General features: G+C 45.1%; 1 long non-coding RNA gene across 1 annotated transcript; it reads left to right on the top strand.

The window, feature by feature from the left end:
* Positions 1-242: 242 nt before the first annotated feature.
* LOC119963024 lies at positions 243-19,365 on the top strand. The gene is made up of 2 exons (XR_005460005.1): positions 243-323; positions 18,526-19,365. It is a non-coding gene; the product is annotated as an uncharacterized LOC119963024 (long non-coding RNA).
* Positions 19,366-27,363: the final 7,998 nt, after the last annotated feature.

Below are 27,363 nucleotides of genomic sequence, written 5' to 3'. Positions count from 1 at the left end.
TCCGGGCAAAACGGAGCATCCAGACGGCAGCGAATCCAGCCACGTATCTTTTGCAGCTAGCATCTTCTTTCCACAAATAAGTATTTTGCTGGTGCCGCTTGCAAAGTGTTCGGCACTTGTTTGGTAAAGCTGTCGGAGGTTACAGGCACCCCCGCATTGGAAGAATGTGTTGTTATAACAGCTAGATATCATTTTCTCTCTCCAGGAACAGCCATTCCTGTTACAGATGCTGTCAGCAGATATCGCATAGTAGGAGGTGCAGTTCCAGTGTAACCCATTTTGTAAAGCAGAGGCAGTGAAGGTGGATCTTCCGACAATTCAAGGTGGGTTTCAGCAGGATCTAGCACACATCCAAGGCTGGTGACCAGTGTTGGTGAATGACTCATTTATCATTTGTTGACCTTCAAGAACTCCCTTTCCTTTTCTAAATAACACAGTATATTTGTTCAGTGTGACAGCAACAATCACAAATTGTTGGCAGCATAGTGGTTAGCACCATTGCTTCACAGCTCCAGCGTCCCAGGTTCGATTCCCGGCAGGGTCGCTGTCTGTGCGGAGTCTGCACGTTCTCCCTGTATAGAACATTACAGCGCAGTACGGGCCCTTCGGCCCTCGATGTTGCGCCGACCCGTGAAACCATCTGAAGCCTATCTGACGTACACTATTCCATTTTCATCCATATGTCTATCCAGTGACCACTTAAATGCCCTTAAATTTGGTGAGTCTACTACTGTTGCAGGCAGGACGTTCCACACCCCTACTACTCTCGGAGTAAAGAAACTGCCTCTGACATCTGTTCTATATCTACCACCCCTCAATTTAAAGCTATGTCCCCTCGTGTTGGTCATCACCATCCGAGGAAAAAGACTCTCACTGTCCACCCTATCTAACCCTCTGACTATCTTATGTCTCTATTAAGTCACCTCTCAGCCTTCTCCTCTCTAACGAAAACAACCTCAAGTCCCTGAGCCTTTCCTCGTAAGACCGTCCCTCCATACCAGGCAACATCCTAGTAAATCTCCTCTGAACCCTTTCCAAAGCTTCCACATCCTTCCTATAATGTGGTGTTGCTCGTTTTACTGGAGTGTGATTAGCACGCCTCCGTTTAAAGGCCGTGTGCTTAACACTACTATGGCTCTGTATGTGTAATTATGCTCGGAGTCACCGGGTGCCGTATTGAGACACCGTCACAAGTATATCAAGGTCAGGTTCAAAGTAATAAATCTGTACACCGATTAGTAAGTCCAAACGATTGGTGTTTATTATAACAAATATAATAAATACACATGCATACGCTAAAGAGACTAACTTACTTCTAATACTAAACAACTAAATACTTATCTAGACAGGAACAGGCAAGGTCAGGAAACAAGGCCTTCGTCCCGTTCTTGGTCTGCAACTTTCTGATTCGTAAAGTTGTCAAGATCTAGCAAGGTCTGGATCACGTAGCGATCGTTGTTTTGGCACTTACAGTTCGATGGCTGAGGCTCAACGGCCGGTGATGAAACTGGAGTCAGGATGCGATGTAACAGGTCTGGGCCGGAGCAAAACAACAGACCGAACCATGTGTGGGACCTACTCTTATAGGTCCTAGAAGTCCGTGCCCCCTTGGGGCGGTTCTTTCACCTGCCAGGTATCGATTGGGTCTCTCCCAATCGATATCTTCCAAACTCCCCAATCTGAGGGTCGTTCCTCGATGGGTGGGGCGGTCCCTACGGTTCTTTGTGTTGGTTGCTGTGGCGCCATTCTGTCTGGGCGTCTACGGAAAAGTATCCATTGATACTTAAATGTTTCTATTGTGCGGGGTCTGGATCTGGATCACCTCATTACTATGCAGATCTGTTTCCATTTGCACCTTTGGCTGAAACTCTGCACCTGGCCAGAAACTGGTTTCTGCACGTGCAGAATGCAAAACAGTTTTCTGCAAGCTGCTTGTCCTCACCAAGACTGTTTTTCCCTGCAGCCTTAGCAGTTCTCCATTTTGTAGCCCAGTGTCCATCTTAGATGGCGACATTCCCTCCTTGTGATCCTCACAAGAAATTGTGAAGGATCACCTATGCATGTTTCTTCGAGTGCCTTTGGGTGCACTCTTTGGGTTCCCTGACCGTAGCAAGTTCCTGGGCGTCTACTCTGTCCTTAACTATGGCAAAAAAAATTTTAAACTCACATTTCTACTTGCCGCTATGTCAAAGGGGACATGCATTACCAATAACCGGGAACTACCTATTATAAGTACTGTCCTTATCTCACTTTAAACATTTTATTACAGTCTAAAAACCTTATCCATTCACACCACATTACATATCGCTTTCTGACTCGGCAGTCGAGTTCAGAACAATATAATACATTAGTGTCTTCTTTATTCACATATTGCTTTATTCATTTCCTAGGCATCAAGCGGTTGAGGGGATTGGTGAAAACCGAAAATAGGGGATCGAACTCCGTAAATGGTTGAGGGGCAGGAACCGGGAGGCTCTCCTTTTCCATTTCCTCAACCTGAGGGTCTGTACAATGATGCAGAGAATTGCAATCACCAGCAGTGATTCAATCACATACGACATTGAGTACCATGTCATGAATTTTGTGCACCAGGTCTGAACTTCGCTGATCAGTGCTGAGCACGGGGGAGTTGGTGTGAGGGAAACATTAACGGCGGGGGTTGTGGGGGAAACGTGACTTGCTTCCACATATACAAATACAACAACGTTTAAAACTAATAGGTAGGCTTCCATCATGGTCTTCTCTTCGTTCTCTTTTCCTCTTCCTTCTGTATGGCCGATCCTTGACGTGAACCCTCTTTCGTCTTTCGAAAGCTATGGCATCAAGCACAGTATCTGTCAATACACAGTTTAATATCCGTACTGTTGGTGTATCTGTCCTCTCATTCCAATTGACCCTTAAATGACTGGCCAAGTCACACCCTGTGACTCCCCTCATTTTTTTTTTCAAAAGCTAATTTAGGAGCAGAAATACACCTAACAACTCTCCTCCTGCGAGCCGTCTCGCAGGCTTTGCCAATTTACCATCCGAATGTTCCTGGATGTAAATAGCATGTGGGATGGCGGCCTAAGGGCTACCTAACGAAAAATGAAAGCAAATTTTGAAACGAAAGGTCGAATGAGTTGCGTATGGGCCGCTACGGGTAAAATTTGGATGGAATCCCCGGGTAAGGCGTGCTGTGCCGTACCCGAGCTTGACTGACCAAAATGGGTTCTCAGACAGGGCGGGTCCTCAGTGCCGTTTCTCCACTGCCTGAGTAACCTGGAATGAACGGGCAAGAATATGCTAACCGTGGGATTGCAGCCTCTATTCACCGAATAGAAGGGCACCTAAAAACAAGGGAGGAGCCAAGATGCTCCTTGTGAAAAGTTGAGCTGCGCTCCAGACATTGTAGCCATCATGTGAGGTGGTCACAAGCCTTACCAGCTGAAAAGAAGGTGGCCAACCCCCAACTGAACCATTAACATTAAAAGACAAACAAACGTAAACTTACAAAGAAAACATACGTGCAGGTTCCATCAGAAAGGATATCGCTTCCCTCAAGCGGTTCCTATTTTACATCATCTGGACACCTCACTTTTCCTCTGCCTCTGTGAACAGGTTCACAAAGGGGTTGCCGTATCGGGATTCAGACACCGTGTCGTCCTGCTCTCCCGGATCCCACACCCTTGTGTGGATCAGGCATGCAATCTTGGAATTATGTGACCGGGGGTCACTTTCATCATTACGGACAAGTCTGTATGAATTGTCCCTGTGCCAAAGTGTGGGGTCTAAACCTTAAGGGGTATTGTCGGGGTCGGGTGGTGGGTCTGGGTATTTAACATAGGTGACTTCCATGGGGTCACTGGAGTCGGGGTCGTAGTCGCTATAGTGTGGGCTGTAGGGTTGTGTGCTGTGGCTGTCCTCAAAGTCAGTGTCAGTTTCGCTGTGGCAGCTTGTGGGCGTTTCGGGGCGTGGTCTGTAGTCAGTGGGGGGAGTCGTGGGCGAGTCCGATGATGAACTGGTCTGTGAGGGGGATGGTGGAAACGTGTCTCTAGTGGGCGGGGCGAGATGTTCTGCTGCGTCTAGTAAGACATGGTGTGCGTGGTTAGACTGTGTTCCATATGCCTTCAGTTGGTTAATATGGAACCACTCCATCTTTCCATTGGGGTATTTTATCCTGTAAACTGAGGGGCTAATTTTGTCCGAAATTGAATACGGGCCTGAAAATTTTGGTGCCAAAAAACTGCTGGGGTTACACACAGATAGCATTACCTGTTGCCCAACCTGAAATTCTGTGGGGTGTACGTTCTTATTAAAGCAAGCTGTGCTTTGTTTGCGTCGTTTTCCCAGTTGAACTGCGGCTGCGATCTGTGCAGACCTCACAGTCTCAACTAGGTATTTAACAGCTTTCTCATGCGTGAGGGCCGTCACTTCGGGGCTAGCCATGTCCAGTCCTAAAAGGAATTCTGTACCTTTCATAGGGCGTCCGGTCATGAGTGTGTGTGGGGTGAAACCTGTGGATGTTGAAACCATGTTGCGGATAAACATGAGTGCGAATGGGAGTACTGAATCCCATGTAGAATTGTTTTCCTGAACCATTTTTCTAAGGGTCGATTTTAGGGTCCGATTCATGCAGTCTACAATCCCGCTTGACTGTGGGTGATACGCAATGTGAAAATTTTGTTTAATGCCGAATATGGTCAGGACGTTCTTCATGACACGTCCTGTGAAGTGAGATCCCTGGTCCGAATCTATACTTCTGGGTAAACCCCATCTCGTGAAGATGTGGTGGGTCAGGATCTTCGCAGCTGTCTTAGCTGTATTGGTTCTTGAGGGGAATGCCTCTACCCATTTGGTAGAGGTATCAATCACAACCAGCACGTATTTATAGCCATTCCTACAAGGGGGCAATGGTCCTATAAAGTCGATCTGGAGGTTTGTCCAGGGGCCATTAACTCGTCGAGTATGCCGAAGCTGTGCCTTTTTGGAATACCTCTCCGGGTTATTCTGGGCGCAAATAAGGCAATTCTCGATGTAATGGGTAACATCGGTCCTTAAATTAGGCCTCCAACAGAGTTGCCTGAGGTGCCTCGTGGTCGGGTCGATCCCTTGGTGTCCATGACCGTCATGGAACAAGGCAATCATTTGATTTCTATCCTGCTGCGGGACCACATAAAGCTGGTCCTTGATGATCACACCCTCATGTGTGGTCAGAGCGTGTCGGAACTTATCATACTGTGGCACAAAGTTTCCTTTAAAAATCTCCCTGAGATCTCCATCCTGCTTCTGTGCCTCGGCTAAATCTTTAATGTCTGTCTGTGAGACTTGAACTGCACTCACAGGGGCGCTAGCTGGTGCGCTAGCTGGGGGTGTCCAAAAGTGTCCTCGCCTGGAACCTGCTTTTGCCAGTGCGTCGGCTTTTACATTTCCAGGGGGGGATGACCTATGGTGGCTTCTAACTTTGATAATTCCAAAGGTCCTATCCTTCGCTTTGTCTAGGATGTGGCGGAGTAAAGGGGCTGATGGAAGGGATTTCCCGTCTGCGGAGACAAAACCTCGTGTCCTCCACAGGGGTAGAAAATCCGTTAAACTGTTGCAGACATATAGACTGTCCGAATATATGTCTGCTGGGCTGGGGAAAGAATCGGGGTGGTCACTATGTAAGCTATGGCCGCGAGCTCTGCTGCCTGCGCGCCTAAGTGACCTGGCAATTTTAATGCAATCTCCTCTAAAGCGCGACCCTGCGCTTCCTCGACATACATGCCGCATCCAGTGATACGCTCACCATCTAACACCGTGGATGAACCGTCCACGTATATTTTCAATGGGCCACACGTGTCTGTGTGTTGGGGGCTTTGTCTTGGGTTCCCTATCTTCCTGGGGGGTGTCTTCGCTATGAAGGGTCCTGTGTTGTGTAGGGGTGCTACAATTTCACATTCATGGGGCTTTCCTGGATATTGGAGGTTGTCCCAAAAAATGTGTGTGTCCGGGTCCATTTAACCGTAATGTCGCGTCCTTGTAAAAGTAATGTCCACCTAGCTGCCCTAATCTGGCTAACTGAACCGTCCTTCAATCGACCGTCTAGGAGTAACTGTGTGGGGGTGTGCTCGGTCAAAATGGTGATGGGGTTGAGTCCGGTAATGTAGGAAAAGTATTGAACTGCCCAGAAAACTGCTAGGAGGTGCCTCTCGCAGGCTGAGAATCCTTGTTCTACTGGGTCTAAAAGTCTTGAGGCATAAGCCACTGGTCTTAGCTGCTCGTGCCGTTCCTGAAGTAACACGGCCGAGAGGGTTAGATCAGTGCTCGCTACCTCTATTGCATAGGGGGAGAGTTGGTCTGGGACTTGTACTAACTTGTACTGCGCTAAGGGCTTTCTTTAAATCTTCCACAGCCTCTGTATGCTGCGGAAGCCATTCCCATGGGGCTCCTTTCTTAAGGAGGTCTGAGAGTGGGGCTGCCTTTGTCGCGAATCCATCAATATGGTTCCGACAGTACCCAACCAGTCCTAAGAACGACCGGAGGGCTGAAACATTCTGGGGAAGGGGCAATTTGACAATCGAATCAATCCTTTTGAATTCGATCTCGCGTTTGCCGTGCGTGATGACTGTACCCAAATACATCACTTTATTTTCCAATATCTGGGCCTTTCTGGGGTTAACTTTACATCCGATCGAGGTTAAAAGTTCCAGGAGCTCGGTCAGAAGCGTAATGTGCTCTGCCTTTGTGTCTGTCTGCAGTAATAGGTCGTCCACATACTGTACCAGACAATCGGGGCGGGAAAATTTTTCTAAACCATTTGCCAGCTGTCGGTGGAAAATGGAGGGGGAATTGTGGAATCCTTGTGGGAGGCATGTCCACGTATACTGCTGTCCTTTGAATGTGAAGGCAAATTTGTACTGGCACGCCTTTGCCAATGGGATTGACCAGAAGCCATTGCTAATGTCCAATACCATGAAATATTTGGAGTGGAGTCCCTGTTTGAGCATGGTCTCGGGACTTGTTGCTACCGTGGGGGCTACTGCTGGGGTTACTTTGTTGAGCTCCCGATAATCAATGGTCAGACGCCATGATCCGTCGGGCTTTCTCACTGGCCAAATAGGAGCATTATTGGTCGAGGCTACTGTCCTAAGTACACCTTGCTCCAATAAGCTATCTATTACTTTCCCTATTTCTCCCTCTGCTTCTAGGGGAAATCTGTACTGTTTCTGTGGTCGGGGGTCAGGTCCGGTAACTTGAACTTGTCCAGTCATTCTGCCGCAGTCGTGCCGGTGACTGGCAAATGCTGTCCTGTGTTTATTTAAAACTGCTCTCACTTGTTTGTCCGTGCTGAGTGTAGTCAGGTCGAAAGAATAGTCGCCTACTGCGCTAATCCGATTTGCGTACTCTCCTACTGTGAGAGTAGCGGGTGCTCTGTCTGACCTTGCCATTCGCCAGACACACTGGTTAACTGGGTCGAACGACAGGCTATGGGCATTCATAAAGTCTATTCCCAATATGTGTTCTGCTGTACGGGGTAGATTTACTAAAACGATGGGGTGTTTGGTAGAGATGTTCCCTAGCTGGATTGCTACGGGGGCTGTAATGTGTCCCTGTTGTGAGTGTCCTGTAAAACCGCTAAGTGTGATGGTGGAGGTGGTCGGCCACGTGTCTGCCTGTGCCGTGGTGGTGGAATTAATTGTGGTGCGGGACCCTCCTGTGTCCCAAAGTAACTCTATGGGCTTCCCTCTAACCTTTGCTGTGACTACCGGTCTTCCGGATTGATCCCAAAGAGTGTCACAGATCCAAGTGGGGGAGCCCGAACACCGTCAGTCCGTTCCGTCCACATTGGTCTGTCCTGACTGTATTCCTATACTATGGATCGGTTTTGCTCTATTTCTGTTCAGAGTGCCTGTCTGCTGGCCTCTCTGTGATCTTTGGGGTGCATTGCATTCCTTTGCAAAATGTCCTAATTGGCCACAGTTGTAGCATTCGAGCGACTTCTGTGGAGGGCTGGTCTTCCCTTCATTTACCCATGCGGGGCTTTGGTGTGCTCTCACTGCCTGAATGTCCGCTGCAGCCTGAGCTTCCTCTGGGGTCTTTATTTTAATTTTGCCCTGAACCGATTGTTCCCAAGCGCGGGACAATCTTTTCAGAACCCATTTCTCGTTATGGGCCTCTTCTGAGGGGTCATAGCTATTGCAAGCACTCTGTCCTGCATCAGTGGCATGGGAAATTATGGTGCGCGTCCATTTGACCATATTGTCACGGTTCAAATGCGCTCGGTTTAAATCGCCGAAAACTGCGTTGAAATGGATCCACAGCCTTCCTGCAAATGCTGTGGGATGCTCTGTCCTCTTTTGTCGGCACTTATTTAGTCCTTCGACTGGGTCTCCTCTATTGTATCCTATTGCATCTAAAATGGAGGAGTGCATTTCCTCTAGTGTGCCTCCTCCAACGTTCTGTGGGTCGGGGAGGGCTGCTACAACAGATGGGTCTAAGCTCAGAACCGTGAGCTTAACCTGCTCTCTCTCGTCCAGGCCGTACATGGTAGCCTGCTGTTTCACATTCGGGAAAAATTGGTGGGGGTCTGCGGTGGGGAGAAACGGAGTGATTTTCTCACACGCGTCCCTGAGTTGGGTTACAGTTAAGGGGGTGGTGTAGGTGGTATCGGGTGCGCCTTCTGTGGTCGCTTTCCTTCGGGTGGTGACTGGATTCATAGGTGCGGTAGCTATTTGATCTGTGGGGGGTTGGGGTGCTTTTCTTTTCTGCTGCGCTGCTGGCGCACGTGTTCCTTGAACATAGCACTGCGCTGTCTCACTCAGTTCCTACCAGTCTAGGGCATTCTCCTCATCTAACTGCGTTCCAAAAGTACTTTGGAACCCATTCTGCACTGAAAGCAGAGATTGCAGCTCCGCAATCTGCTTCCTACACTTGGCGTGATCCACTGTGCTTCGTCTTTGTTCTGTGGTGGCAGCATGGAGTGCTCTTAAAGCTGCTTTTAGGTCTGCGCATTGCCTTTGCAATGTCTCTACCTGTTTTTCTGATTCTTCTCTTATCAGGACTGCACGTTGCACATCCTGATAGGCTTTTTCATACTGGGTCTGGGAACTGCTCAGATGGGCTAGACACGACTGATGTGCCCCCTGATAGGCTTTTTCATACTGGGTCTGGGAACTGCTCAGATGGGCTAGACACGACTGATGTGCCCTCTTGGCATCATCCACCTCTCTACCCTTCTCTGCCAGCTTCCCTCTTAATTCCATGTTTTCCTTTTCTATGTCCCTGACATCAACTTTGCTCATCCTATTTCTCTCTTCTAACTCTGCTCGGAGCGTCTGAACGACCTCCTCAGTGCCTCGCAACTGTGCCAAACAGGACACGATTGCCATCGGCTTGCGTGCTTTACTTAAGTTCTTTTTATGAATTTGAGAGAGGTTCTCCCACCAAGTATGTCCTATACTTCCGGGACCTGTCTCCTCATTCGAACAGAATTCGTTCCAAAGGGGCCATCCCTTTCCTTGCAGGTACTTGCGGAGTTCCAGCTCCCACACGGGACACTGACCTCCTCGGCTACTGCTGGTCGCTGCGACCACAAACCGTTCTGGGTTCATGAGGTGTTCCATTGCCTGCATGGCCATTTTCTCTTTCTCTCTTAATTTAAGACAGGGGGTGTTGAGGTAAATGTTTTACAAGACGGGTAAGGCTTTCGCTATGTTCCGCTTAAAAACTCCCGACAGTTCGTCGCAACAAAAAGCTCTCAGGTTAACCTTACAACCCTGTTAGTACGCATGCACAAAACACACTTCCGAATTATCTTTATTGGTTTGAACACCTTGATTACTTGTGATTTTTCCTTTTTTCTTTACTCAGATTTCTAATTCAAATTTCTGGGTCCTCAACGGAGTGGGGCCACTTGTAACCGCGTCCCGTCAGGGTGTCGCCACTAAATGTTGCTCGTTTTTCTGGAGTGTGATTAACACGCCTCCGTCTAAAGGCCGTGTGCTTAACACTACTATGGCTCTGTATGTGTAATTATGCTCGGAGTCGCCGGGTGCCGTATTGAGACACCGTCACAAGTATATCAAGGTCAGGTTCAAAGTAATAAATCCGTACACCGATTAGTAAGTCCAAACGATTGGTGTTTATTATAACAAATATAATAAATACACATGCATACGCTAAAGAGACTAACTTACTTCTAATACTAAACAACTAAATACTTATCTAGACAGGAACAGGCAAGGTCAGGGAACAAGGCCTTCGTCCCGTTATTGGTCTGCAACTTTCTGATTCGTAAAGTTGTCAAGATCTAGCAAGGTCTGGATCACGTAGCGATCATTGTTTTGGCACTTACAGTTCGATGGCTGAGGCTCAACGGCCGGTGATGAAACTGGAGTCAGGATGCGATGTAACAGGTCTGGGCCGGAGCAAAACAACAGACCGAACCATGTGTGGGACCTACTCTTATAGGTCCTAGAAGTCCGTGCCCCCTTGGGGCGGTTCTTTCACCTGCCAGGTATCGATTGGGTCTCTCCCAATCGATATCTTCCAAACTCCCCAATCTGAGGGTCGTTCCTCGATGGGTGGGGCGGTCCCTACGGTTCTTTGTGTTGGTTGCTGTGGTGCCATTCTGTCTGGGCGTCTACGGAAAAGTATCCATTGATACTTAAATGTTTCTATTGTGCGGGGTCTGGATCTGGATCACCTCATTACTATGCAGATCTATTTCCATTTGCACCTTTGGCTGAAACTCTGCACCTGGCCAGAAACTGGTTTCTGTACGTGCAGAATGCAAAACAGTTTTCTGCAAGCTGCTTGTCCTCACCAAGGCTGTTTTTCCCTGCAGCCTTAGCAGTTCTCCATTTTGTAGCCCAGTGTCCATCTTAGATGGCTACAGTGGGGACCAGAACTGCACGCAGTACTTCAGGTGCGGCCGCACCAGAGCTTTGTACAGCTGCAGCATGACCTCGTGGCTCCGAAACTCAATCCCCCTACTGATAAAGGCTAGCACACCATATGCCTTCTTAACAGCCCTATTAACCTGGGTGGCAACTTTCAGGGATTTATGTACCTGGATGCCGAGATCTCTCTGTTCATCTACACTACCAAGAATCTTGCCATTAGCCCAGTACTCTGCATTCCAGTTACTCCTTCCAAAGTGAACCACCTCACACTTTTCCGCATTAAACTCCATCTGCCACCTCTCAGCCCAGCTCTGCAGCTTATCTATGTCCCTCTGTAACCTATAACATCCTTCAGCACTATCCACAACTCCACCGACCTTCGTGTCATCTGCAAATTTACTAACCCATCCTTCTACACCTTCTTCCAGGTCATTTATAAAAATGACAAACAGCAGTGGCCCCAAAACAGATCCTTGCGATACACCACTAGTAACTGAACTCCAGGATTAACATTTGCCCTCAACCACCACCCTCTGTCTTCTTTCAGCTAGCCAATTACTGATCCAGACCGCTAAATCACCTTCAATCCCATACTTCCGTATTTCCTGCAATAGCCTACCGTGGGGAACCTTATCAAATGCCTTACTGAAATCCATATACACCACATCAACCACTTTACCCTCATCCACCTGTTTGGTCACGTTCTCAAAAAACTCAATAAGGTTTGTGAGGCATGACCTACCCTTCACAAAACCGTTTTGAGTATCGCTAATCAACTTGTTCTTTTCAAGATGATTATAAACCCTATAACCTTTTCCAACATTTTACCCACAACCGAAGTAAGGCTCATAGGTCTATAATTACCAGGGTTGTCTCTACTCCCCTTCTTGAACAAGGGGACAACATTTGCTATCCTCCAGTCTTCCGGCACTATTCCTGTCGACAAAGACGACATAAAGATCAAGGACAAAGGCTCTGCAATCTCCTCCCTGGCTTCCCAGAGAATCCTAGGATAAATCCCATCTGGCCCAGGGGACTTATCTATTTTTACACTTTCCAAAATTGCTAACACCTCCTCCTTTTGAACCTCAATCCCATCTAGCCTGGTCGACTGTACCTGAGTATTCTCCTCGACAACATTGTCTTTCTCCAGTGTAAACACTGACAAAAAATATCCATTTAACGCTTCCCCTATCTTCTCTGATTCCACACACAACTTTCCACTACTATCCTTGATTGGACCTAATCTTACTCTAGTCATTCTTTTGTTCCTGATATACCTATAGAAAGCCTTAGGGTTTTCCTTGATCCTATCCGCTAACGACTTTTCATGTCCTCTCCTCGCTCTTCTTAACTCTCCCTTTAGGTCCTTCCTGGCTAACTTGTAACTCTCAAGTGCCCTAACTGAGCCTTCATGTCTCATCCTAACATAAGCCTTCTTCTTCCTCTTGACAAGTGCTTTAACTTCCTTAGTAAACCACGGTTCCCTTGCTCGACAACTTCCTCCCTGCCTGACAGGTACATACTTATCAAGGACACGCAGTAGCTGTTCCTTGAAAAAGCTCCACATTTCGATTGTACCCACCCCCTGCAGTTTCCTTCCCCATCCTGCACATCCTAAATCTTGCCGAATAGCATCATAATTGCCTTTCCCCCAGCTATAATTCTTGCCTTGCGGTTATATACTTATCCCTGCCCATCGCTAAAGTAAACATAACCGAATTGTGATCACTGTCACCAAAGTGCTCACCTACATCTAAATCTAACACCTGGCCAGGTTCATTACCCAGTACCAAATCCAATGTGGCATCGTCCCTTGTTGGCCTGTCTACATACTGTGTCAGAAAACCCTCCTGCACACACTGTACAAAAACTGACCCATCTATAGTACTCGAACTATAGTATTTCCAGTCAATATTTGGAAAGTTAAAGTCCCCCATAACAACTACCCTGTTACTCTCGCTCCTGTTGAGAATCATCTTTGCTATCCTCTCCTCTACATCTCTGGAACTATTCGGAGGTCTATAGACAACTCCCAACAGGGTGACCTCTCCTCTCCTGTTCCTAACCTCGGCCAATACTACCTCAGTAGACGAGTCCTCAAGCGTCCTTTCTGCCGCCGTAATACTTTCCTTGATTAACAATGCCACACTCCCCCTCTTTTACCATCTTCTCTGTTCTTACAGAAACATCTAAATCCTGGAACCTGCAACAACCATTCCTGTCCCTGCTCTATCCATGTCTCCGAAATCGCCACAACATCGAGATCCCAGGTACCAACCCATGCTGCAAGCTCACCCACCTTATTGCGGATGCTCCTGGCGTTGAAGTAGACACACTTCAAACCAGCATCTTGCTTGCCGGTGCCCTCTTTCGAACTTTTAACCCTATCCCTGACCTCACTACTCTCAACATCCTGTACACTGGGACTACAATTTAGGTTCCCATTCCCCTGCTGAATTAGTTTAAACCCTCCCCGAAGAGCACTAGCAAATCTCCCCCCCCCCCCCCCCCCCCCAAGGATATTGGTACCCCTCTGGTTCAGGTGAAGACCATCCTGTTTGCAGAGGTCCCACCTACCCCAGAATGAGCCCCAATTATCCAAGAAACCAAAACCCTCCCTCCTGCACCATCCCTGTAGCCACGTGTTCAACTCCTCTCTCTCCTTATTTCTCACTTCGCTAGCACGTGGCACGGGTAACAACCCAGAGATAACAACTCTGTTTGTTCTAGCTCTCAGCTTCCACCCTAGCTCCCTGACTTTCTGTCTCAAATCCCCATCTCTCTTCCTACCTATGTCGTTGGTACCTATGTGGACCACGACTTGGGGCTGCTCCCCCTCCCCCTTAAGGATCCCAAAAACACGATCAGAGACATCACGAACCCTGGCACCCGGAGGCAACACACCAACCGTGAGTCTCTTTCGTTCCCACAGAACCTCCTGTCTGTTCCTCTAACTATGGAGTCCCCAATGACAAGTGCTCTGTTCCTCTTCTCCCTTCCCTTCTGAGCAACAGGGATAGACTCTGTGCCAGAGACCTGTGCCCCATTGCTTACCCTTGGTAAGTCGTCCCCCGCAACAGTATCCAAAACGGTATACTTGTTATTGAGGGAAACGACCACAGGGGATCCCTGCACTGCCTGCCGGTTCCCTCTCGTTCCCTTGACGGTAACCCATCTACCTTCTTCTTTTACCTGAGGTGTGACTACCTCCCTATAACTCCTCTCAATAACCCCCTCCGCCTCCCGAATGATCCGAAGTTCATCCAGCTCCAGGTCCCTAACGCGGTTTTCGAGGAGCTGGAGTTGGGTGCACTTCCCACAGATGTAGTCAGCAGGGACACTCGAGGTGACCCTTTCCTCCCACATTCTGCAGGAGGAACATTCAACTGCCCTAACCTCCATTCCCACTGAACTAACTTCCCAACTACTGAAAACGAAAAAAAAAAACTTTTAAAAAACTTGTTAGTTTAGCAATCCGACGGACAGAGGAGAATGGGTGGGAGACACTACGTAAGTAGTGTTTCGGGTAAAGCTGTCACTCGAGAACAGCCCCTTCACAAACCACCTTTAACTTACGCTGACCGCACTGCACGTATGCAAATCTCCCCGGAACAGCCAATCAGAAGCTCTGCTCTGCTGCCCTCTGCTGGTATCTGTGTGGGTTTCCTCCGGGTGCTCCAGTTTCCTCCCCCAGTCCAAAGATGTGCAGGTTAGGTGGGTTACAGGGATATGGTAGATAGGTGGGCTTGAGTAGGGTGTTCTTTGTAAGGGCCGGTGGAGACTCGATGGGCCGAATGGCCTCCTTCTGCACTGTAAATTCTATGATTCTATGAAATAATGAAGGAAAGTGATGGCAAACAACAATGGCAGGCTTGCCAGCAGAACAAAAACTAAAACCAACTGATGCATGGAGCAAACTGCAAGCTGTAAATAATGCAAAAAAAGGGTATTTTATCAGGCAGTAAACCTCCCTTTACCAAACCTCCTTGATCAAGTCTCAGTCTTTCTTTGTGCCTTAATTTATATTTACAAAGTACGTGCTGTAAGTGAAACCTCTTCTGAGATGGCACAATTTTGTATAGCACCTGCTTGTAATCACCAAAATGTTTAAATGAAGACCCTGTATGGCAGTAGTAGAACATAGAACATAGAACAGTACAGCACAGAACAGGCCCTTCGGCCCTCAATGTTGTGCCGAGCCATGATCACCCTACTCAAACCCACGTATCCACCCTATACCCGTAACCCAACAACCCCCCCCCCCTTAACCTTACTTTTATTAGGACACTACGGGCAATTTAGCATGGCCAATCCACCTAACCCGCACATCTTTGGACTGTGGGAGGAAACCAGAGCACCCGGAGGAAACCCACGCACACAGGGGGAGGACGTGCAGACTCCACACAGACAGTGACCCAGCCGGGAATCGAACCTGGGACCCTGGAGCTGTGAAGCATTTATGCTAACCACCATGCTACCCTGCTGCCCGCATTTCATAAAACCACATTTCTCTGGTCCCAATCTATAATCAGGTACAATTGACTCTCTGATCTGTGCACACCAATGAGGTTCTTCACCATTGATGAAATCTCAGAAAAAGTAGCTCATAACCATGGAAACGTAGTCTTTAGAGTTTAAAAAAAAGACAAATCATAAGCCCCAATTTTAAGAAAACAGCATATTTGGAACTATGCTCACCCCAATTTGTTGATCCAATGCTGGCAGTGGGGCAAATGGGCCGGTAAAACCCAGTCAACCAGGCAAAAGCTCAGAGCCCAATGTGTTTCAATAAATTCTGGCACAATATTGTCATATCCTACTGCCTACCCACGCTTCAAGCCCTGTAGGACTTCTTAATTTTGCAACCTCAAAAAAGGGCAGGACTGATGTCTTCTCTGCGTTGCTGATGGTGTCATCTTAGTTCATCATGGATGTTTCTTTTGATGTTTTTGTCAAGGGGTGCCTTAGTTATGGAAAGCAGGTGGCCGGAGACATGGTTTGGAGTAGCTGAGGGGTGGTTTTGAGTGGGTGGCTTTTGGGCTACTGCAAGGGCACGGATTAGGCTCCAGCACCTTCTGCTGGAGTGTGTGAAGTTTAGCTCTGCTACAGTTTCCTCCCACTTGGTGCAGTGCGCGGCTTTGAGGGACTTCAGATGGCCTCCTACCTTTGGATCATCGATGCTTCGTATGCCTTTAGGAGGGCAGCACTCTCTTCATATAAGAATGGGATATAGATAGGTTTGTAGCCACAGGAACTGCCATGAAGACTCCTTTGTAGATGGTACCACAGACACGGTTATATACTTCATCAACAGTGATTTTTGTAGCAGGATTGTTGAGATGCTGTGTCCCAAAATTTCACTGTACCTTGTCCAGTTTGCATCTTCTTGGGGCTGTTGACGACTGGAACGCGTAGGCCTATGTAAACAAATAGTGGACAGTGTTGACTGTGTGTAAAGTCATCTAAGACAAGGCCGTATGCAGGGTGGTGGTTACCATTAGGAGAACTGACCCAGCACAGGTCGGGAGAGTAATCCTTACGCCATCTGGCTGAATGGAATGCTTGGGATCGTGTACAAGTGTCAGATCATTTTGGGAGCCCACTCTGCAAACGTTTCATCATCATGGTCCAGTACTGGTTATCCTCCCGCAGTCCAAAGACAGGTTAGGTGGATTGGCCATGATAAATTGCCGGTGTCCAAAAAGGTTAGGAGAGGTTATTGGGTTACGGGGATAGGGTGGAAGTGAGGGCTTAAGTGAGTCGATGCAGGCTCGATGGGCCGAATGGCCTCCTTCTGCACTGTATGTTCTATGTTCTATCCCCAATCTGAATGGTGGCTGTTAAAGTCACCCATATTGATGGCTGGATGGGGGAGGGTGGACAAAACTTGCTCCTCCCAGCTGATGTTAGTAGATATTGATTCTGTCACCATTAGGGTGTCAGAGAAAGTGGTCGTTGTCAGGTTATTTGCTTGAGCACTGTCAATTCTGGGTCTGGTTTAGCACAGTGGGCTAAACAGCTGGCTTGTAATACTTAACAAGACCTGGAGAGCGGGTTCAATTCCCCTACCGGCCTCCCCAAACAGGCGCTGGAATGTGGCGACTCGGGGCTTTTCAGAGTAACTTGATTGAAGCCTACTTGTGACAATAAGTTATTATTATGTGGCACAGCCATGTTTGGCATGAGGGTGGTAGCACAGGACGCCGTAGCCTTTGATGGAATAGCAGTATCCTTTGTCTGTTCCGTTGTGGGTTTCTTGCAGGCAAATTATATCAATGGAGTGTTGAGCAGCAGGACTTTGTGGCTTTGTTTGGCTGTCAACAGGCCCACAACGTTGAGTTGGAAGATTCGGAGAGAGGGCCCTGCTGCAATGTAATCTTGGGGCATTTTTTCATTTTACGTTTTGGCTTTAGGACTTTGACTAGGATTCCCATGTGGACTCATCTCATGAAGTTTCCTTTGGAATTTAATCTGCTGGTAGGATCATTAACTTCCCCAGGCAAGCCTGGGTACTGGCGGATGGCACAACATGAACATTGATACATTGCTCCTTAAGGAATTGCTTCACAAACATTCTCGGGTGTTTCTTATGATCACAATTGCATTGAATATTTTGGTTCAGTTTGCCTGCATCAGTGGCTTCAGGTGAACACACTTTCAACATGCTGAAGCAGGTAAAGGTCTATCTTTATTCAACAATGGACAAGAGCGTTTGAATGGTCGTGCCATGCTTAATATCAACAGTAACACTGCATGAAAGTTAAATTTTTCCTCCATAATTAATGCATTTGGACAGAAAAGGGCTATTTTTGTTGTGGTTACGGGCCTCAAAAGCTGGAAGTGGCTCGGGCCCCTCTGGACTGCGGAGAAGGCCTGGTTACAAGTTATAAAATTGGGAAAGCCAACAAATTTTTAAAAGGCTGCTACTCCTGCTAAACAGCAATTACTTGTCATTTTTCTGCCTGTAATTTGAAGGGATCAGTATCACGTTGGCAATGAGGATGGCACCAAAACTGAAAATCAGGACCACGGGCATGAATTACCCCGGCAATAATAACGAGAACAATGTGAAGCGTTTGTAGCTATTTTTGCTAAAATGTGTTTATGGCCAGAGAAGATTTAAGAAAATCAAATAATTGTCTTTCCAGAGTTCCCAGGTTTCAAAAGCAAGCTCATGCAAGTGTCTGCGCTGCTGAAAATTAACAATATATCACAATCAATTTATGCGGAATCCAAATTGATCAGCATATTGTAGGGTCCATTGTTGGAAAGAATCTACCATAGATTCAATACGCTGCAGATCCTATCTGTTTTGCAATGTTGGCAGGGCTGGAGAAGAGGGTTTTGGCTGAAGTAGCTGAAGAGCGGTTTAATAAGGTCACTAATGTTCCTTGCTGCTTCTCCATCAAGGGGTGTTTTAGCAGTGGGCTAAATAGCTGGCTTGTAATAAAGAATGCCAGCAGAGTGGCTTCAATTCCCATACTAGCCTCCCCGAACAGGTGCCGGAATGTGGCGACTAGGGGCTTTTCACAGCAACTTCATTGAAGCCTACTTGTGACAATAAGCAATTGTCATTTAAAAGCTGCCTCAAAATATTTTTATCTCAATGTATGTTCACGTTATAATTCTTCTATTAAACAATCTCTCCTCTTTGAAGGAACTCGGGACATGTTCTTCACTCAAGGCATGACGTAAATGTACATCGTCATGACTGAATGTGCTCATGCGAGAATACATACTTACATGGATAATAAAAAGATGAAGGGGTAGGGTGGGGAAGAGAAGAGCAGGATTTTGATTCATTTGGCTAGCCCTAGAAATTAAAATCAGAACACAAAGTTCACTACCTATTGTGGTACTGAAAACAGGCCGAGAAGATACACGTAGACCAGGAACAGAAACTGTCTCATGAGGCCCTGGCTGGAATCGATACTGGCCATCTGCAAAAAGCACCCAAGTTAAGGCATAAACCTGTTATTGCTATATGGACTTTGATCACCCACTCCAAGTCTATGAATATGTAACAAACTTCCAGGCGCAGGGGATTAACTTTGCAGGAGGACGAAGAACAGACAAAAGAAGCCATCAGACTCCTTAATGAGCTGATGGCCGGTCAGACAAAGGGAGTTTCAGGGGACAATGGGTCTTGATTGAACCACCATCGATAAGCAGGAATATCCTGTCTTTCCCATTAACCAGTTGGGGTCTGGCTAGGACAATGACCAGTGGTGGGCATATACATGTGACTCAATCCAAGCTTACCAGTATAAGAAAGCAGCATCAAACAGATCTTGAGCAAGAACCTGGGAGTTGCCCAGACACAAACATCGCAACGACAGGCCCTGGGTTCCAAACCCAGAGAAGACATCAACATTGAGTGAATCGAAGCCTGCCAGTCTCCTTTACTAAGTGCGGGTAAAACTCAAACTCACCTGCAAGTCTGAGTCATATTTTCTTGAGTAGTAGAATTGTGAATAAAATTGCATTAAACTGTGAACCTGTTTTGTCCTTTGTTCACCTCGTAAATAAGGGCACCTGAATAAAACCTTTGAGTAAGTAAACTGGTCAAACGTATCAGAGGTTTTAAAGGTACAACACTATAAAACCTTAAATTATTTTCTTTTTATAAAAACTGCTGAACTGCTCTATTTTGAGTTTCCAATGCATTTTAAATGTCACCTCAACAGTCATTACACAAACCACTTCCAATTTAGTCAATTTTATTTTTACTATTTAGTCTCAAACACTCGAACTTACCTGTGGCTTCAAACTGTTTTGCTGCAGGATGCTTGTAGAAATTAAGTTGTGCCTTCTCCTTGGGTTTAGTCATAATTTCAATAAAGGCAACAGCTGTTGTTCTAGGGTAAAAGCCACAATCAAAATGGTAAATGTTCATCAATCAGGATGTCATGATTTTGACAGACTGCTTCAGTTCTGCACCTTTCCTCCTTCATCTTGGAAATAAAAAATATCTTTAAACCATGATCAGAATGCATTGTAGCAAGTATTTTAAGACAAAGTATATCTATTTGGAATTACAGAATCAATAGATTAAGAACCCAACAGTTTTCACAATACACACAATAGAAATTTACAGCATTTATTTTTCTAAGCAGATTCACTGCTTCCAGCAGACTCAAGTCAGGAACAGATAGTGGCTAGCAGAATGATTTTTTTGTTTAGCCAGATATGAAATGAGCAGAAATTCATCACTAACATTCTCCAAACTAGGCAGATAAATCTAAGTGTAGAATTTCTGCATGTTTAAAACAAAATATTTGCACTCTCTTATTTATTAAAGTTCCGAGAACTGGAATGCAGTTTAGACCACACAATTGATCAATACCACTGGTTGTCCATCTGATACCACGTTCCCAGTTGCATCAGGCCTGCAGCTCTGAAAAAATGTCGGAAGAATGCCAGTTCCTGATAAGTACAGGATTTACAGAGCACAAGGTGGCCATTCGGACCAGCGAGTCTGCACTGGCCCTTGTAAAGAGCACCCTACTTAATCCCACACCTCCACCCTATCCCCGTAACCCCATCTAACCTTTCTGGACACCAAGGGCAATTTAGCACGGCCAATCCACCTAACCTGCACATCCTTGGACTGTGGGAGGAAACCGGAGCACCCGGAGGAAACCCACGCAGACATGGGGAGAATGTGCAGACTCTGCACAGTGACCCAAGCAGGGAATAGAACCTGGAGCTGTGACGCAACAGTGCTAACCACTGTGCTACCATGCTCTGCCCCTCTTGGCTCTCGCAGTTAATATCTGGTCAATAATTAACTGTTTGAGTACTGTGGACATCCATGGTTCAGTTACATTACAGGGGTTACCATAGCCATTGGATAGGTTTGAAACTTCCAGCAGCAAGTGCCATCTGGTAAATTTTCATTCCAAGGAGACTCCATCTACTGGTTAACATAAGAGAAGGAAAGTCAAGCAGAATATTTCCAGCATTAAGTGCGCACCAATTTCAAAATTTGAAGGAAAACTTAGACGGGTCTTCCACTCTTCAGGGGATGGAATCATAGCTAAACTTACACCTTCCTCAGAATAGAGTGGGCATACATGTTTGAATATATTACATCTTCTCAATGAGCGCACATAACAAATGGCGCGGTTGAAAGGGCCATGCTTGCAATGAATGGGAGGTACTTAAGTGGAGTAGATTTGATATCTCTATCCTCTTAATTTTGATCAGAGAAAAAGGTCTCAGAGAGTCGAACTGACATCACCAAGAATGATGAAACAAAACGATGCAGAGTCAAAGTGAAATTCTTAATTTAGGTGCTGACTTTTTTTAAAATTTAGAGTACCCACTTCATTTTTTCTAATTAAGGGACAATTTAGCATAGCCAATCCACCTAACCGTGCATATCTTTGGGGTTGTGGGGGCGAAACCCACAGACACGGGGAGAATGTGCAAACTCCACAGTGACCCAGAGCCGGGATCAAACCTGGGACCTCGGCGCCGCGAGGCATCACGGCTAATCCACTGCGCCATCATGCTGCCCCCTAGGTGCTGACTTCAGAATGCCATATAAAAGAACATTTCAAGTGAGGGTCAAGAGCTCCAAGGAGATGTTAGTAGAGATGGGGTGGGAAAATGGAACTTTGTAAGTGCTATGCTGTCTTCATGGTGGTTTGAATGTGATTGTTAATAGAATAAATAACCAGTTAGGAAGATTTTGGTGGCTGGAGAGGGAGAGGCTGCAATGGGGGCAGGAGGCAAGAGTCACCACTCATGAGACAAGTTTCTGTAAGTATCAGAATATTAATAAATTCTTCCACAGTGGATATCAACCGAATTAACGTCCTGGGTGACAACATGGCGAGATTGAGAAAGAGAGCACCAAAGTGAGTTTAACTTCCCATTGTACCCCTCTCTAAGCTGGATGACAGTTTGCATTTATATGGCACCTTCAATATAGTAATATGTCCAAGTGTCTTAAATATTTGGTAATGAAGGATGTGGCAGCTAGGAACGCTGCTCTGTGACAACTAGCAATGGATGCTGTAATAAATAAAACAAATAATAGTAGGTGTAGGAGTGGTCTTGCACTCATTCAATAAGGACCTTTAAACAAGAGGACAAATTGCGGAGTTAAGTATCAGGCCTGGGGTGTGTGGGGGTTAGGGGGAAATCAAGTTAGTTGCATGGTTATTAGCAAGGGATAAGTTAAATTGTGACAGAAAAGCATTGCAAATAGTTGTGATGGAAACAGTGAATGATGAGGTATCAAAGCACTCCTTTAGTCCATGGTACTAACGAAAGACAGTGCCTTCAGGTTTAGATGGGTTTTAAGTTAACATTGAAATGTGTGCACACTGAGGAAAAGGGAGAATAGATTTGATTATTTATTCAACATTATGGTCACAGTGGAGAATTATCGTGCAGTAAAACTCCTATTATACTTATTATAACCATGATCATAAATAAACATTGGGGCAAAAAATTCCAAACCTATTTTTCAAGCAAGTTATTTTTCCCCAAATACAAAGCACCACAATTCTATACATTACATTTAATCCACAACTCAGAAATAGGCCATTCCATCTAACTGGTCTATGGTAATATTAATGCTCTACACGAGCCTCCTCCCACCTCTCCATCTAATTTGTCCATCCTTCCGTTCCTTTCTCCCATATGTTTAACAGCAGTAGTAGTGGTATGCCCAAGGCCAGATAGTCTGCTCATTTTCTCCATGCCTCATCATCTTCTGCATTCCTCTTCAGTTGCTTGCAGGAGACTCCAATTTTCAATTTTGTCTAACACCATCATTCTCTTCCTCTCTCTTGGTCTACCTCCCTCTAATCCTGCTCGAGCATGTTTACCCAGCCTCCCCGTAAATTGATCAATTAAGTACTTCATCCCAGGCATTAACAAAGATGCAGGACATAAATTCTATTATGTAATTTATGCAACTTTCTATTCCCCTGATGTTTAATAGAAAGACATCATGATGATTGAGATGCTGGTGTGCGAACAGCAGAAAAACAAAATAATTGAATTTAATTCAGCAAACTTTGCATCTTTTTGTCTCTGAAATGAAATGAATTACATTGTAATTTTATTTTGCGGGAGCTATTTGTTTAGCACTGAACCATTAATTTAATTGGAGAATCCTGCCATTTTAATTTAAAACAATGTAATAACTTTCACAGGTAAGAGATCCAGCTATACAAAAAGATTTAATCAAGCAAAGTTCAGTGAAGTGCAACTTCGCTACTTACCACCAGTAATCAGGAAGCTGTCATTCACAACCATTCTAGCTCTTTCGCAATAACTAATTTGGTCATTACCACATTTCCCCCGTGCAGAAATGGGTGCGTGATGGCAGTAAGAGGTAGCTATCTTTCTCAAGATTTGTTTTGCTGAATTTAAATTTGGCTATTCCAATAGGGGAATGACGAGCTTATTCCATGACAAGTATTAGAACGGCATTTTGCTCCCTATATCTGTTCTTGGATAATATGCACTAGCATTGCAATGTACCAAATTTATTCACAATGTTATCTATATGAAAATTTACAGTTGTAATATAGCTATTATAGTATAACAAAGTTTGAAGGGTGGACAGACTTGGAAACTATCTTTCTCAAGATTTGTTTTGCTGAATTTAAATTTGGCTATTCCAATAGGGGAATGACGAGCTTATTCCATATGTATAAAAATGTGTATTTGCTGATGAACAGCTTCATGGAAATTGCGTTCATATACTGTAAATGAGGTGTCCCACTGAAAAGTAGGTTCAGGAGAAACACTACTGTCTTGGTGCATTTTTCACTAATCTTTTAAATCCTCTCTGGCCACAGGAGAGATGCCAGAGGACTGGAGGACAAGAATGTGGTACGATTATTCAAGACGGAAAGTAGGGGGGAAAAAAACCAGGTAACTACAGGCCAGTGTGTTTAACACCATGTGGAGAGGCAAGGATTAATCAAGGATAGTTAGCATTGCTTTGTCAGGGGGAGATCATGTTAACAAATATGATTTGAGTTTTACACGGTGGTGGTCAGGTGTGTAGATGAGGACAATGCAGTTGATGAACTACAGCAAGACTTTTGACAAAGTCCCACATCGGAGTCTGATCCAAAAAGCTACGAGGTCTAGAACAATTTGGCAAACAGCAGGGGGTGATGTTTAAAGGCTGTTTTTGTGACTGGAAGCCTGTCTCCAGGGGTGTACTGCAGGGATCAGTGCTGGTTCCCTTGTTGTTTGTAGTGTACATTAATGATCGAATGTGGTGACATGATCAGTAGGTTTGCGATGACACGAAAATTGGTGGTGTGGTAGACAGCGAGGAAAGCCTTAGATTACAGGATGATATAGATGGACTGACCAGATGGGAGAACAGTGGCAAATGGAATTTAAGCGAGAGGTGTGAGGTGATGCATTTTGGGAGGACTACAATGCAGCGGAATACACAATGCATGGTAGGACACTAGGAAGTACAGCGGACCAGACGGACCTTGGGGTGCATGCCCAAAGATTTCTGAAGGCAGCAGGACAGGTAGATATTGTGGTTAAAAAGGCATGTGGGATATATCTCTTTATTAGCTGAAGCAAATAATATAAGAGAAGGAAAGTTCTAATGGAGCTGTATAAAACACTTGTTGGGCCACAGCTGGAGTACTTTATGCAGTTCTGGTCACCACAATAGAAAGGATGTGATTGCACCAGAAAGGGTGCAGAGAATGCTCACCAGGATATTGCCTTGGCTGGTGCGAACATTGTATTTGAAATTTGAAAAATGGTACCACCAACAGTACAGAACTCCAGTACTGTCAGCATGGTTGTAGAGTTGGATTTGAACTTATAATCTTCTCTCCGAGATGAGAGTACTACCAAATAGCCATGGCTAACAATTATACAACAAATCTAGTGAATGCAGATATCAGGACAGGATGAAAAGACCTTTGCTTTACCAATGTAATCCAAGCTGACAGTGAGTTAGTTAGACTTATCCTCAAGTATCACAATATATCTAAAGGCTTATTGACACAGTGGACAAGGTATTATCTTTCAGAGCAGGATTTATATCTAGTGTAAAAATATTTACGTTTTTTCCATTACTTTGTTTCTAACAAAGACAAAACTGTAATGTTGACAGAATTGGTTTAGATTTTTCTCTCGAAAAGCCTGTCTTTTCTTTTCAGTGATACTGATCACAGAACCTTTTGAAACACAGGCTTTTCATCACAGCAAGGGGGTACCACAAAGCTATGTGCGGCTTGGGAAAATCAATGATAGTAACAGTGTTGTGTGAAAAGGCTTGGGCATCTAATCTCTGTTTGTCAATCGGTTTCAGCAACTGTGATCATAAAACATTATAGACAGCACTGCACCGAGCAGGAAGAGAACCATAAAAGAAAATTGCTTAAAGAGATGCCATGTTCTTATTTAGTCAGAAAGAAACCTCTTGCTTCTGTGGCATGAACTTAGAGAAGCCTTCTTTATGATTCCTTATTCGTAGCCAAGTATGCAGTTTTTGGATGTGAGGCCACTATGTGTAACTCTGAATGGTTGCTTCAAGTGTTCAGATCAATGTTTTTATCAATAACAAATTAAGTGAATTATCAGGCATGTTACATTAAAGGATAAATGACTTGTTCAAGATTCAGTACAAATCGGTTTGAAAATATCATCTTGCTCTTGGCTCCAAATATTAATTGGGAGTCTCACCAAAGTTCCTGGTGGATGTGGGGCAACATCACGAAATAGCTCACTTGTGGAAAAAAACAATATTATAATCTTTTCAATAGCCGAGTCTAGAAAAAAAATAAGACTGTTGCAGAATAGGGAGTGTTTGAGGTTCAAGACGAGGTGCATAATTACTGGGGGGGGGGGGGGGGGGGGGGGGGTTAATACTTCATCCCGTTGTTCTTTATCTAACACAAGACCTTCATTCTCCAACCTTCAACTTAAACACACAGTATACAAGATACTTCCTCCTGCCAGACCTTGTTTGAAGGCTTTGGGAAATGACTCAACTCCCATCCAACCCACATTGAGACCAACCACTGTGGCTTTATACTGCAAAAAGCTGCTTCAGAGGACATGACGAGATTCAGCAGCACTCAGCTAATATTGAAGTTTTCCATACTCAAAATACTTTGATCGAGGTCCAAGTAGGAAAGGATATCAATCTGTCCCTGCAAATTTTCTTTGATCTTACCTGCAGGATGATTTCTTGCCAGTTGGTAAAAATGTATAATTCAGTCCTCTGACTAATGAGCCACATGTGATGCCAAGTTTGCCTTAGATAGAAACGGTTGAATGGATTTTTTGACACTTCTATTCAGTCTACCCCTTTCAATGCAATATTAACATTCATTTTTCTCATGGAACATAGAAAATGATGCTCCATTCTGAGCCAGATGGAATTGAAATATCACAGAGTTAAGATTTGGGAGGTCAGCTTACTATCATGCTGGGCTTGTGCAAATTGGTTTAGCACTGGGCTAAATCACTGGCTTTGAAAGCAGACCAAGACAGGCCAGCAGCACGGTTCAATTCCTGTACCAGCCTCCCCGAACGGAATGTGGCCACTAGGGGCTTTTCACAGTAACTTCGTTTGAAGCCGACTTGTGACAATAAGCGATTTTAATTTCATTTTAGCCCACTTTGCTGATGCTACCTCTTCCACTGCAGCTGTCAAATCTATTCCCATAACTTTACTCCTTTCCTGTAATGAACTTTGGCATGTTTATTAATTCCACCATTAAAATGACACTCATGGTAAACCATTGCATACCCTTTTAAATTGAAGAATGTTTGAGAAATAAGATTGCTCATTTTCAGCTGGTCATCCTAATTCCTGAAATTAAGGGATAGGTCACAACATGATGTACAGAAAGCAACTCAAAAGCACTTGTCTTTTTCCCCAAATAAAAATGTTCACATCAGCAGATATCCCAGTTGGCAAATCTTGTGCCTGCAGCACAATCACAATATATTTTCCCTTTTAGTATAAATGAAAGGCACTGAAAAGTATTTGTTTGACAAAGGAATTTAGATTACTATAGTACTTTGTTTCCTCCTAAAATACTAGTATCACAAGTAAATTAATAAGGTAATATATTAATTGCATGTAGTTAAGGTATCTATTGTACTCTGCAATGTCTCCCAAAGAGCTCATTAAAAAAGTGAAAGTCATCTATCTGCACAATCTGGCAAATAATAGACCTTACTCATGCACTGTAAAAAAAAGATGTAGTTAGCTTGAATTGCGAGTTTCTCAAAACAAGCTGGTTTGCAGCTGCTATGCATGCTGGTGATTCTCTGGTACCACTAAAGAATGCCCTGGTCGCAAGGCAAGACTAAGTTAATGGTCGCACAGACCCACTGAAGCGTCCAAAACTTTTCTATTGTAGCATTTTGGGCTGACTTGCTGAACTGGTTTTAGTTATAGAATCATTTCAATGCCACTAACAAACTGCACTTTAAATATGTACCCAGTTCTGGTCATCAAAACACGAGAGTT

Source organism: Scyliorhinus canicula, chromosome 3, assembly GCF_902713615.1.
Source record: "Scyliorhinus canicula chromosome 3, sScyCan1.1, whole genome shotgun sequence".
Classification (NCBI taxonomy): domain Eukaryota; kingdom Metazoa; phylum Chordata; class Chondrichthyes; order Carcharhiniformes; family Scyliorhinidae; genus Scyliorhinus; species Scyliorhinus canicula.
The sequence above is the reverse complement of the archived record's forward strand: the minus strand, read 5'-3'. Positions and strand labels throughout refer to the sequence as shown.